General features: G+C 37.9%; 1 protein-coding gene across 5 annotated transcripts in view; it reads right to left on the reverse strand.

The window, feature by feature from the left end:
- The window catches only part of CREB5 (cAMP responsive element binding protein 5), a 502,318-nt gene that overhangs the window by 234,896 nt on the left and 254,230 nt on the right, over window positions 1-13,192 (reverse strand). The window lies entirely within an intron of this gene.

A 13,192-nucleotide genomic window follows, 5' to 3' on the forward strand; every position in this document is an offset into this window, starting at 1 on the left:
CCCTACTCTCTTCTTCAGAGTCCTTTGCTTTGGTGCAGTACAACAAACCCAGACAAAGTTTTACTTGGTGTTTCTTTTTTCTGTTCTTTTTTTCTTAATTAATGAACATCTTTAAGGAAAGAAATGATTGGAGATAGGAACGTGTGTGTGTGTGTGTGTGTGTGTGTGTGTGTGTGTGTGTGAGAGAGAGAGAGAGAGAGAGAGAGAGAGAGAGAGAGAGTTGTGTAAAGGGGGAAGAGGGGATGTCTTCATTGTGCAAGAATTCACTATGGGACAAGAGGATTTTGTTGCCCTTCTCACCCAAATTTCACTCATGGGATAGCATAACAGCATCACCTGTATACCGATCTCAAAGCTGGCACAGGGCTGAAAAAATAGCATTGTAAAGAATATGACTTCACATCACACTGTTAATTATTGACCTCCACCTGAGGAATACAATCTCTTCTGGTCCTTGCACAATTAGAAACTACATGAGACTTCCTAACCATCTTCTTAGTAGCAAATTGGCAGGAAGTATTAGGAAATTCTGATATGTTTGGATAAGTCTATTCCATTGATACAGTTTATTTAGATCACAGCCTCTTCCTCAATTAAAACAATAAATCAGACATTTCAGTCTTCTTTTCACCTCTGAGATATAGTCCTTGATTCATCAAGTTCCAGTCAGAACGTATGCTACTATGACCACACCATCCTGGTTTTCAGGCATGGTTTCAGGGTCACATAAAAAACACTTGCATGGGGAAGGTTGATTTCACAGTGTACCACAGACACATTCTGATACTCAGGGGCGTGAGATCATGGTGCATTAATTCATCATTCTCCTAAATAAATGGGGTTGAATTCAATCTACTGACCTTGATCAGGAGACTAGTGATACAGACTGAGTAAAACAAAATAAAGGAATACCACAGCGCAGGCAGCCACTTTGTTCAGAAGGTGATACTGCTGAATTTAGTCTCTGAAGTCTTGTCACATGAAAGTCTAGAAATAGCTATGATCTAAACATGGGGGTGGGAGACGACCCACTTAGAAATGAATGAACACATTCCATTGTGGTTGTATAGTATTTATACTCTATTTCAGGGCAAAGGGATATTGTAAATACTTTTTTTCATATCTGTCATAGCACAAACGTTCTTGGCTGAATCCCTAGGCTCAGCCAAGACTCAGTTGGATCTTGTGACTAGTCTGGACACCTCTGGGGGCTGCACTAGTCTCACTGCACAGTTCCAAGGCCTCTCAGCTCTGATGACCTTTGGGCGCTACTGCCATTTTAGGCACATGGAAATGTCCACGTCACTCTAGAATTATTTTTGGAAATAGAGATTTAATATAACTTTTTTTTTTATTAACATTCAATTCCAAATTTGGGACTAATGTTTGGTGAAATTCATTTTAGGGACTAGTTTTTTAAATTCTTAATGCCGCCAAGCATTCCTTCAAGTTCAATGTCAACTGAAACAGACTATGTCCATTTGTCTATTGGATTTCCCCATTGATAGCAGCATTTCTGAGGCAGAGGACACACCAGTTTGTGTAGATAACTCTTGACTCAAAAGTGCATGTCTGGCAAGCTTATCATTCCATTCAGATTTATTTGTGATTTCTTTCCTTCCTCTTGACCACTATAACCATAGATGTCAAAAGAGAGTCAGAATGAGGGTGGATGGGGAGTGGGCCTGAGGACAGGTATAAAAAAGCTGGATGGTAAAGATATTTCCTGCATGTATTATTCCTAATATCTCTCTAAGCTTAAATTAAAATGTGACCTAGAAACTTTTTCCCTAACAGCACCTCCATCACATAAGAAGATTCTTTCTGGAGACAGCGAATCTTTTAGTAGATAACAGGCCTGTGTAATGATGTGGTCTTGGTTGCATGAATTTCCTGTTATCTTAGTGATCAAAAATAAACCACTCCACTGGGTTATTAATTTTTGTGTCACTTAGAGATTGTTGGTTTCAACTGTAAGCTTGATAAAGATACTTTACTTCTCTTCAAGTCATATCATAATCTAAGCAAGCTAGTCAGTTTAAGTGTTCAATATATTATATCAGAATCAGTTCAATATATTATATCAGAATTTTGAATATGATTAGTTTTAAGAGAGAAGCTTCCTAGGGATCTATTCAGGGTCTCCTAAGACCATCTTGGTTTACTCAATACAAATCATAGCAGGAAACCTAAGTTCTAGTCCAGTTCTCATCACACTAAGAGAACTTCACTGCTGTGTGATGGCGGTTTTCTTTCTATCTGTCTCTATTTCTGTTTTTATATTTGTAAAAGTTGGCCTGCAGCACTGAAGCCATATATGTGTGTGTGTATATATATATATATATATATATACACACATATATATATGTATATATATATGTTTATATATATATGTATATATATATATATATTTAATTTGGTTCTCAATTTTCTAGAAGGACCCTTAAGAAAATTAAAAAGTTGCTTATGTTATTTATACAGAATTAACTATACTCCTGGATCAAATTGTAAGAGATGAACTATTATAAAATTTTTACAAATTTTATCATTTCTGTAACTTTCACTAAAGCAGGTCTGTTTCATTATTTGACACTCAAACTACAAAGAAGTTTATAGCTGCTGTCAAGTATCTGAGTTTACAAAGTTTATTTTATGGATGCACAAGGACACACTTTGAGAAAAGTAACCTCGTGCCAAAGACTACAACGGACAATAGCAACGCTGTATCTGTATGGGGAGGTATCAATTTCACAGTTTTTTAAAAATAATAATTCTATAAACATGAGATTGGCAGAAAATTCACTATTTCTTACATTTGTTAGTACATTTTTAGCATATGACTATAATCCATGGCTTCTAGAGATAGTATTCAGGACTCTTTCCCCATGAAATTGTTTTCCACAAAACTTAGAATCATCCTATTTTTTCAGGGATGAGTTTAGATAAGTGGTTTTCTCTCTGAAGAGGATTTTTGTCTATCTCAGTATACAATGGTAGGGGAAAATAAACAACCACCAAATGATTTTTCTCCTTAATATAATAGCTCTCTCAGCATCCACTTCAGTTATAGTACACTAATGAGGGAGAAGGCATTTGCTCAGCAGAAACAGTTGTGATGAGAGAGTAGTCCCTGCATTATCCAGGTATTATTCTCTTGACTAAATGAATGGTAGATTTGGGTAAACCTTCTCTTTCAGATCAAAGCCAGGGACTATTTAGTGAAACTGGAATCATGCTGAGTTCAAATTCCACCTCTACTACTATTTACTTATTTTTGTATTTTTGTTGCTGGGGCCTCACTGTTCTGGATAGATTTTTTTTTTTCAAGTAGAAAGGAGGAGGGAAGGGAGAGAAAGAGAGAAAGAGAGGGGAGGGGGGTGAGAGAGAGGGAGAGGGAGAGGGAGAGGGAGAGGGAGAGGGAGAGGGAGAGAGAAGAAACCAAGAGAACACAGCACCAAATTTTCTTCCAGAGTGGTGGAGGACTGGGACCTAGACCCTGTGTTATATTTATGACAAAGCAAATTTGTTCAACAATGAGTTATCTCACCTGTCCTGTAGAGTCACTGTGTCTGTGGAAGGAGCTGAGTTCTAATTAATCTGATGCCACCAACCTAAACATCTACCTCCTTTTTAAAATGTCTTATTCCTCATTTGGAGAATGGGTACTGTAAATGGAGAAATCATCGAGAACGATAAAATGAGATTGCATTTGCCAAGTGACCAGAAAGAACATTTTGAATGGAGAAGAATCTCAAACAACAAATGAACAAAAACTCAGTTTGGCAGAATGCCAGCGCATGACTGAGAAATTTTGCCTGTCTCATTCAAACCGATATGATTCAAATGATAGATTTTGTGATTGATTTTTTCTGCTTTTCTTTCCTTATTTATACCCTCAACTCATAGCCCTTGTAACACATTTGTCCAAATTGGATTGGAAAGTGTGTTCATGAGAGAGTAAATTTACATTTCATATTTGAAATTTGAGCCTGTCCCAAAATTAGACCTAATGCTTTACTAGTTGAGAGTCAGAAAGAACTGATGGAGAAGTAGATAAGGAGGAGTTTGGAGGATGACTGACCACACTTTTTCCCCTACAATTTGAAACTGCCTGTCGTATGAACAATGAGTGAGAGCTCTTCAGATGCTCTTCTATACTGTTTTTCCCTTTGCCGAGTGCCCAGAAAAAACATTTAGAATGCAGAAGAATCTCAAACAAACAAACAAATGAATAAAAATTCCAGATATATCTCTCATATAAGTGGCATCATTCCTATGGATAATATCAGAAAAAGACATTCAAGAATCCCAATATCTCATCCATGCTCTGACTTTCAGGTTGACTTTGCAAGAAGGCAGCCTCTAAAAGCCCCCATAAAAGTTAGTGACCATAATTCCTACTCCCAAACGATGGCTTGATTGGTTAATAAATAGTATCAAAATTTGTTTAAAGAATGAAAGAAGTAAATAATCTACTGAATTAACAGATAAATGAATTAAATAATACATTCTGAAAGTCAAAGCTTAAATTTTCCTTGGCCATCATCCTAAATATCCCTATTTTGATCTATGCATTTTTACCATAAATTACAATTATAAAATATCTTAGCTAAACAAAACCTTATTTTACATGTGCACTTTTTAAAAAGTCACCACTTTATTTGTTCAAAGAAAATATCAAAATAAATTTCTTGGGGTAGAGAAATAACTTACTGTATAGCCTGCCAAGTATACAGCCCAGGTTCAAATACCACATGAGGGGCTCTGTGTAACACTGCAGGAAGCTCCTGTGTCACGGCATCTCTCACAATCTGTGTCTTATTTCTGTTTCTATATGAATGAATAAGTGACCCAGAAAAGTTAAATAGTATTAGTGTAAGGTCCCAGCTCCACCTCTTAAACAATGCAACTGGGAGAAATAGTTTAGCTGGTTGAGAGCAGAACCTGCATGTGAACCTCTGTAAACATCTGACACAAAAATTAAAACTTTAAAATAATTTCTTCTTATGATGAAGCATCAGGAGGAACCCATGGCTTGTCAGATCAGAAATCTTAGTTTGTCCACTATCACACAGATTTAAGAGGTAGGACCAAGATTCCTAAGAACTTGTAATAGTGTATCTGCTGCATAATTTCTCTCTTTATGAGTAAAGAGCTGTAATACATTACTTCCCATTGTTATTTCTGGATATGTTTTTAGGAAAAAGGGCATCTCTGTGAAAATAAAATAAAATAAAAGGATTGCAGACCTTTAGAAATGTCAAACTGGGAGTGTCTCTTCAACAAATGGTGCTGGTAAAATTAGACTGAAACATACAAGTGGGTAAATTGAACCATCACTTATCACCATGCACAAAAGTCAACCACAAGTGGATCAAGGACATGGACATTAGGCTAGAAATTATCAAATACATAGAAGAAAACATTGGCAGGACACATCATGACCTATGCTTCAAAAAAATCTTTCAAAGATTCTAATGCAACAGCAAAGAAAATAAAAGCAGAAATAAACCAATGGGACTACATCAAACTGAAAAGCTTCTTCACAGCAAAGGGCACCACCACCTAAACAGAGAGACACCCAAATGACATGAGGGAAGATCTTTATACAACACAACAGACAAAGGACTAATAACCAAAATATATAAAAAGCTCAGTTAGCTAAGCACCAAAAAAAAAACAAGCAACTCCATTAGAAAATGGGGTCAGCACATGGACAGACATTTCACTGTTGTAGAGATTCAGAGGGTCAACAAATATATGAGAAGGTGCTCAAAGTCACTGATAATTAGAAAAATGCAAATAAAGATGAGATTCCACATTACACCTGTGACAATGTCATACATCAGAAAGAACAGAAATGACAAATGTTGGAGAGGATGTGGAGAAAAAGGGACACTTCTTCACTGTTGTTAGAAGTGCAAAGTGGTCCAACCATTGTGGAAAGCAATTTGGAGACTTACTGAGACACTGGGAATGGACCTACCCTATAATCCAACAATTCCTCTTCTGGGGATTTACCCAAAGGAGACTGAAACACCTGTCAGAAGAGATCTGTGTATACTTATGTTCATAGCAGCACAGTTTGCACTTGCAAGAACCCAGAAGCAGTGCAGATGTCCAACATTAGATAAGTTGTTAAAAAGTTGTGGTATAAATATATAGTGGAATACTACTCAGCTATTAAAAATAATGAGGTTGCCTTCTTTGTGTCCTCTTGGATGAAACTCTAGGATATCATGTTGAGTGAGATAAGTAAGCTAAAAGGAGAAGGGTGAATACCAAATGATCTCATTTTAATGGGACTCAATAAAGTGGGGACAGAGAGGGAGAGCACAAAGTGAAACATGGACTGAACATGGTATATTGCACCAAAGCAAAGGACTCTGGGGCAGGGATAGGAAGAAAAACCTAGGGACCGATTACATAATGAAATTGTATGCATATGCCTTACAATATATACATATCATTGTACTGTAAAACATTAATCCCCTCAATAAAAAATCATCATTAAAAAAAAAGTCAAACTGGACTTCAAGCTAGTCAGCTGTTGATGAGGGCAGGATCTCCTTAAAGAAGTATGCTGTTGAATGAAAAAGGAAAGGTAAAACTAATTTTACCATTTTGTAATCTTCTTAAAAATTTAGGTAAGTATTATCAAGAGTGCCATCATCCTAGGGAGACATTAGTTGGTAATTGGCATCTTCTGACAAAAAATATACCTGATCAACCTACAAAGTATTCTTGGCAAAAATTATACTTGGTCACTATACAGAAACAAAAAATAGTGGAATTTTTCAAATTGACACCATGGAATTGGAGTCAGTAATAGATGGTACAAAACTCTGCAGGGTCTTCAACAAATACTATGCAGGATAAAACACAAAAGGCAGAGGGTATCTGGAGCTGTGACTTTAAATAGTTCTAGGAGATATAACTTGCTTCAATATATGAACCTAATTTCAGTAGCCCTTATTTGAATAAAGGCTAGGGAGATAGCATAGTTGCTCTGCACAACACTTTCATACCTGCAGGTCAAAGGGCCCAAGTTCAATCTGTAGCACCACCATAAACCAAAGCTGAAAAGTGCTCTGGCCAAAAATTATAATAAATAAAATTTTAAAATGATAAAATCTTCCTTTCCCAGATATGAATGGAAGAAACAACTGGACCTGAGATAGTTATGCAAAAGTCTTTCATGCTTGATTCTCCAAAGTCTCAGATTCAATCCCTGGCACCACCACAGAGCTGAGAAGTGTTATGGTAAACACACACACACACACACACACACACACACACACACACACACACACACACACACACACACACACACACACTTGCATGTTAGCTGTCCTGCTCAGACAAAAATTAGTAAAGTCATGGACCCCTTATAATATACCTAAAATAGAACTACCAGATTTTTCCAAAATGCAGATCCCAAAACTTACCTGCTATATTCTAGCCTTTAGGTTCCTAATTACTTAACATTTTTTTTCTGCTTTATATCTTAATGCTATTTCAGCCACCAAGTTGCAGATGCTACCATGAGGCCAACCTGACTTCCCTGAGCAGATGACCTCACCAGTGTACCCTGGATCCCCACCTCCCCAAAGCCCTACCCCACTAGGGAAAGATAGAAACAGGCTGGCCCATGTCCAGCAGAGAAACAATTATAGAAGCCAGACCTTCCACCTTCTGCACCCTATAATGACCCTAGGTCCATGCTCCCAGAGGGATAAAGAGTAGGAAAGCTTTCAAGAGGGGATGGGATATAGCATTCTTTTGGTGGAAATGGTGTGGAATTATACCCCTCTTATCCTATGGTCTTTTTGTTCTTTTTTATTTTATACATAAATTAATAATAAAAAAGAGAAAAAAGAATCTTAACCACTATAAACATGTAAGCCATTATAAGGCCATTAATAACAATTAAAATATAAAGTAAAGGTCACTTCTCTGAGCAGACACCAAATGGTGGATGATAGTGGTGCTGCAGAAGTCACAGGAGGCCTTTGGAGACCTGGAGTAAGAGGCAGGGGTGGCCTAGCTGTGTTATGGATCTCTTAGAAGCCAGGCCAAGTTGGTTGCTTAGTGAGGGACATGAAGACCAAATCTCCAGAGGGGAGTTCTCTCTTCTTGCCCAACAAGGAGCTTGAAACCACTGATTCTGTACTGGGGAGTCTGTTAAGGCTAAGGTTTTAAAGACTGTAGTGGAGAATAGAGTTTATGCTGACCAGTAAACCAGATATAAGGCATTTGTCACTGGGAACTACAGTGGCCATGTGGATCTGGGTGCTAATGCTTGAAGGAGGTAGTCACCACCATAGGAGCATCATGACCACACTCTTCATCATTCTTGTGTAGCAAACCTACTAAAGGAGCATGATTGGCATGTCCTATGCCATCCTCTCAAGGTCCCACCTCCATGCTGAGTGTCTCTGCTCATTCCCAGAAACACTGACATCATCTCAACCTCTGGGCCCAAGTAATTGCTGCTGAAGCCAATATGTGCAACTATCACACCTCAGCCAAGGCTACACTGATACCCTGGCTGACTTGGCCACTTTTAATGCCATCTTCAATTACAGCTATCCCTAATCTGTGGACAGACACCATGTTCATAGATTCCCCTTATCAGGTTCACTGACCTTCTATAGATTTGCACTAGTCTCTCCTTGCAGAGGCCCCAGGCTCCAGTTATAGTCTTCACTTGAGCGTTTTTACACATGAATCATCAGTTTAATTACCTAATTTTTAAAGTAAAGTGCACAAAATTCAAATTTAAATCTATTTTAAAATAGTAAGGAACTATGTATAATTTTCAGGTGGATATGGGCATTGCGGGGGCGGGGCAGGTGGTGGCACACCCATTTAAGCACAAGGATCCAGGTTCAAACCCTGATCCCCACGTGCAGGGAGGAAGCTTCATAGTTGGTAAAGCAGGTCTGTAGGTTGCCTAATTTCCCCTCTTCCTCTCTATTTCCCCTTCCTCTCAACTTCTCTCTGTCTTATCCAATAAAATGGATGCCAGGAATACTGGATTTGTAGTGCTGGCACTGAGCCCCAGCAATAACCCTGAAGGCAGGGGGTGGGTGGGGGAGAAATGGGTATTGTACCTTCTTTTTTTAAAAGAATGCTCATCTTTTTTGCTTGCATGCTGAAATGCAAAGCTATCAGGGCTATTCCTGCAGTAGCCACAATTATACTGAATGAGAGTTTTTTCACAGTTCTTAAAAATTGATAAAATCAGAGTAGAATTTCAGATCAAAGTAATAAGTTTTAATTCAGGGGATCCTTATTAAGAATGAGGCATGAGGAATCTCCCCAAAGTGATAACTAAAGTATCCAATTTTGGATGACATTAAATTAGACAAGGGACCTGGTAGTGGTGAAGATGATGCCACATTGGAGAAGTGTGGTCTCACTGTCCATATTATATGGTGGCTGTAGTAGCCTTACCTTATAAGAGGGCACCGTAAAACCATATATATACATATATGTGTGTGTAATGTATTTTTTAAAATTCCATAGCCACAAGATCAAATCCCAATGGATATTACAAGTGGCTACAACCTGAATAAACTTTATGATAACAACACCACATTTATCTCTAGCCATAGCATTCCTGAAAATGACCTGTATGCTCCAGACTAGCAGGAAGTCTCTCTAATTATAAGTTGGTCTTTTAAGGATACACTGATTTGTACTTTGAAGAGTGTACCTATGGCTTTGAGCCATCTCGAGCCCATTTCTAAATGACTACTGGGACCATTAACTAAAATTGAAGTTTGATGGCCTGAAGAAATAAAGAAGTTAACAAATGCCCTACACTCTCATGCAGTATCTATACCTAGTTTGTGAAATATAAATATGACAATTTACAAAAGAGACTCAGAGCAGGTAGTGACCAATGGGTCAATTCAAAACACAATGAGAGGTCCTAGAGGTTATTTCTAACTCTGTCCTTCAAAACACCCGAACCCAATGCAGCAATCATTCTTCATTCACTTCACATAGAGTTAGAATGATCTTTCATTTTGAGAATAATGATTTGATGATTTACACCTATGAGTCACTAGTAGCCATTTGCAAAGGGTCTTTGACAATGTTAGGTCACATTTAAGCCTTGGTTATGTTTCATGTTTTGTTTCCATTCAGTCTTCCATCTGCATAGGCATCTAAGGTGGGAATCTGGGTTCTTATTCACTGAGTACCCTCAGTTGCAGAACCGGTATATTTCTGTGAACTTTAGTAATTCTTAAACAAGCATATATTTGCAATGAAAATTACTTCAAGGGAAAACAACATATATTTTAGCTTTTTGACCAAAACTAGCAAAATATTCAAAATGGTGGGGACCCTTTTATGGCATTACTTCTTTACTGAGGCAAGAGTAGAATGAGGATTTAATAGCTCCGATAAGAAGGTATACATTTATAAGTGAGGATTCTCTACAATTAGTGTTTAATAAAATACACTGGACCTCTGGATAATTGCAAATTCCAGCATAGAGAGAGTCTAACAACTGTAATGACTACATTTGGGGAATAAAAAAAAAAGTCCAAAGTTTCAATATATCTTCAAGAAGGATTAAGCACTAAAATCCAGTTAAACAATAATGGAATTTGTGTGTGAAACATTAGCCTCTTTGAATATTTTTTGAAAAACTTATTCTCCCTTTCCACCTCCAACTAATAACAATTCAACATTATTTAACATAATCCTACCAACAGGTAATTTCTGACACAAAATTTATTATGTGCTTGCCCTTTGAGGGCATGTTTCACTATTAATGTTTCCTTTAAAAAGCTACAGCATACATTAGATTCTCATCCAGCATTTCCCTATGTTTTCCTTGGAAACCCTTACTTTCTGTGGTATTTTACACTGGCCAAGTGGGTTTTAACTTTTCAGCATTAAGAGCAGCTACACACACACACACACACACACACACACACACACACACACACACACACACACCACTCCTCTTCCAATGTCCAGGAATATACTTAATATTAATTAACTTTGAAACACTTTACCACTATTTATTGATTTATTGGTTTTACCTATAACAGAATGAATAATAACATTAATTCAAATAATTTCCACCTATACCTAACTGGGTATGTGGCCAAGTGAGCTGGAAGGTTAGGATTTAACACAATTATGCCTAGAAATGGGAGGGCAGCAATGTACTGATGTTATCCATATAGGGATAGTGAGACCTGCAAGTTAATACCCTGATGGGTGCTTTGACACTTTCACAGTGGAGGGCAACTGAGACTGTTCAGGACATATTTGCAATTCTGACTCATCCAAAGCAATGATTTCTTTTTCCTGGTGAGTCAGCATGAAGCTAAGGTATTTTCCCTACCTGTACTAACCATACAAGGGCATTTCTACCTGTAGGGCTGAGTCATCTGCCCCAGACAGAAACACACAGCATCACTGCTTTTTCTAGAGCTGCTGTACTGGCACCATGAGCTCATAGGCTGGAGTTGACTGTGTAGTGTCCTTCCTCTGAGAGATAGGAAGCTTCTAAATGGCTCAGAGGCTGCCAAAGCAGCAAAAGGATAATGGAAGAAACATTTAGCAATCCATTCATTCTGTATTTATGTGTAATTTCTGGAGGTCAGATTTATTAACCTGCTTTTTAAGTAATATTCACCTGTTAAAACATGTACTTTTACTGGATTTAATAACCATATAGTTGTCTACAACCACAACCAAAATACAGAACAGTTGTGTCACCTCTAAAAATTCTCTCATACCCTTAGTAGTAAATTTCTCTCCCCATTAGCCATACTGGTTTAAAAATATTCAGATGATTTAATTTCAAGAGCTGCATGAATTCAACCGTAGACTTACTCATAGACATCCTTGTCACCTGCCCTTAATGCAGGAGTAAGATTTACTAGTGACTGCTTCAGGGACACTTCACATCACTAGAAGACTGAGAATAGTATTTCTTTATATTTACCCTAATAAACAACCATTTCTATAGAGAAGCACCTGAAGGAGTAACTCCATTATGTAAATTCTTATTCTCTCAACTCTTCCTATCAATTTAAGGGAAAGACTTTTATTTCTTCTATTTTTAAAGGATTTATTTATTAGTAACAAAGAGAAAGGAGGGGAGAGAACCAAGACATCATTCCAGCATATGTAATACCAGGGAATGAAATACCAATACCAATTCACAGTCACCTCTTAGGCCTTGGGAGGTTTTTTTTATTTCCTCTTGTATATAAAGAGAAGGCTAACTTCCTTCAGTCTTTCTCCTCGACACATTGCTTTTGTTGTTGTTGCTGTTATCCTCAGCAGAGCTCCATTGCTCTGAGATGACATTTTCAGAGAGAGAGAAAATATACTGCCAAAGCATCTGCCAATATGGTAGGGGTCAGCCTTGAACCTGGGTCACACATATCTCTCAAAGTAGTCATCTTTCCATGTGAGTTATGGTGCTAGTCCTTAATCAAATTCTGTTTAGAAAAGTTAGGAATACACACATACCTGCCTATATTATTGACACACACACACACACACACACACACACACACACACACACACACACACACTCACACACACACACACACTCACACACACATACACACACACTCACACACACACTCACAGATACACACACTCACACACACACACTCACACACACACACTCACACACACACACTCACACATACACACACACTCACACACACATACACACACTCACACACACACACACTCACACACACATACACACACTCACACACACACACTCACACACACTCACACACACATTCACACTCACACACACACTCACACACACTCACACACACTCACACACTTATAACTTACCCATCAGTATCTTTCTCTTTTGTGTACAGATAAATGAAGTGAGTACCAAGACAACCTCACAAACCGTCCTTTACAGTAGACCTTAACACTCCAATGACATATCTACATGTTTCAGGACCAGAACTGAGCAGAAGCCTGTGGTAAAATCCTTCTACCCTGAGAAGCCGGCACATCAGGGAAAAGTTAAATCCCTAGGTTACTGGTCCATGAGCAGCTCAGCAATACATTTTGCATTTACAGAAACCTTTTTAAAAGTTGAATTCTTATCTTTGGGAGGCCTGTAAATGCAGTTCTTGTGTTTTCATTGGCTTTATTTAGCCTAGGGGATTTAGATTCC

Source organism: Erinaceus europaeus, chromosome 8 (genome assembly GCF_950295315.1).
Source record: "Erinaceus europaeus chromosome 8, mEriEur2.1, whole genome shotgun sequence".
Lineage (NCBI taxonomy): Eukaryota > Metazoa > Chordata > Mammalia > Eulipotyphla > Erinaceidae > Erinaceus > Erinaceus europaeus.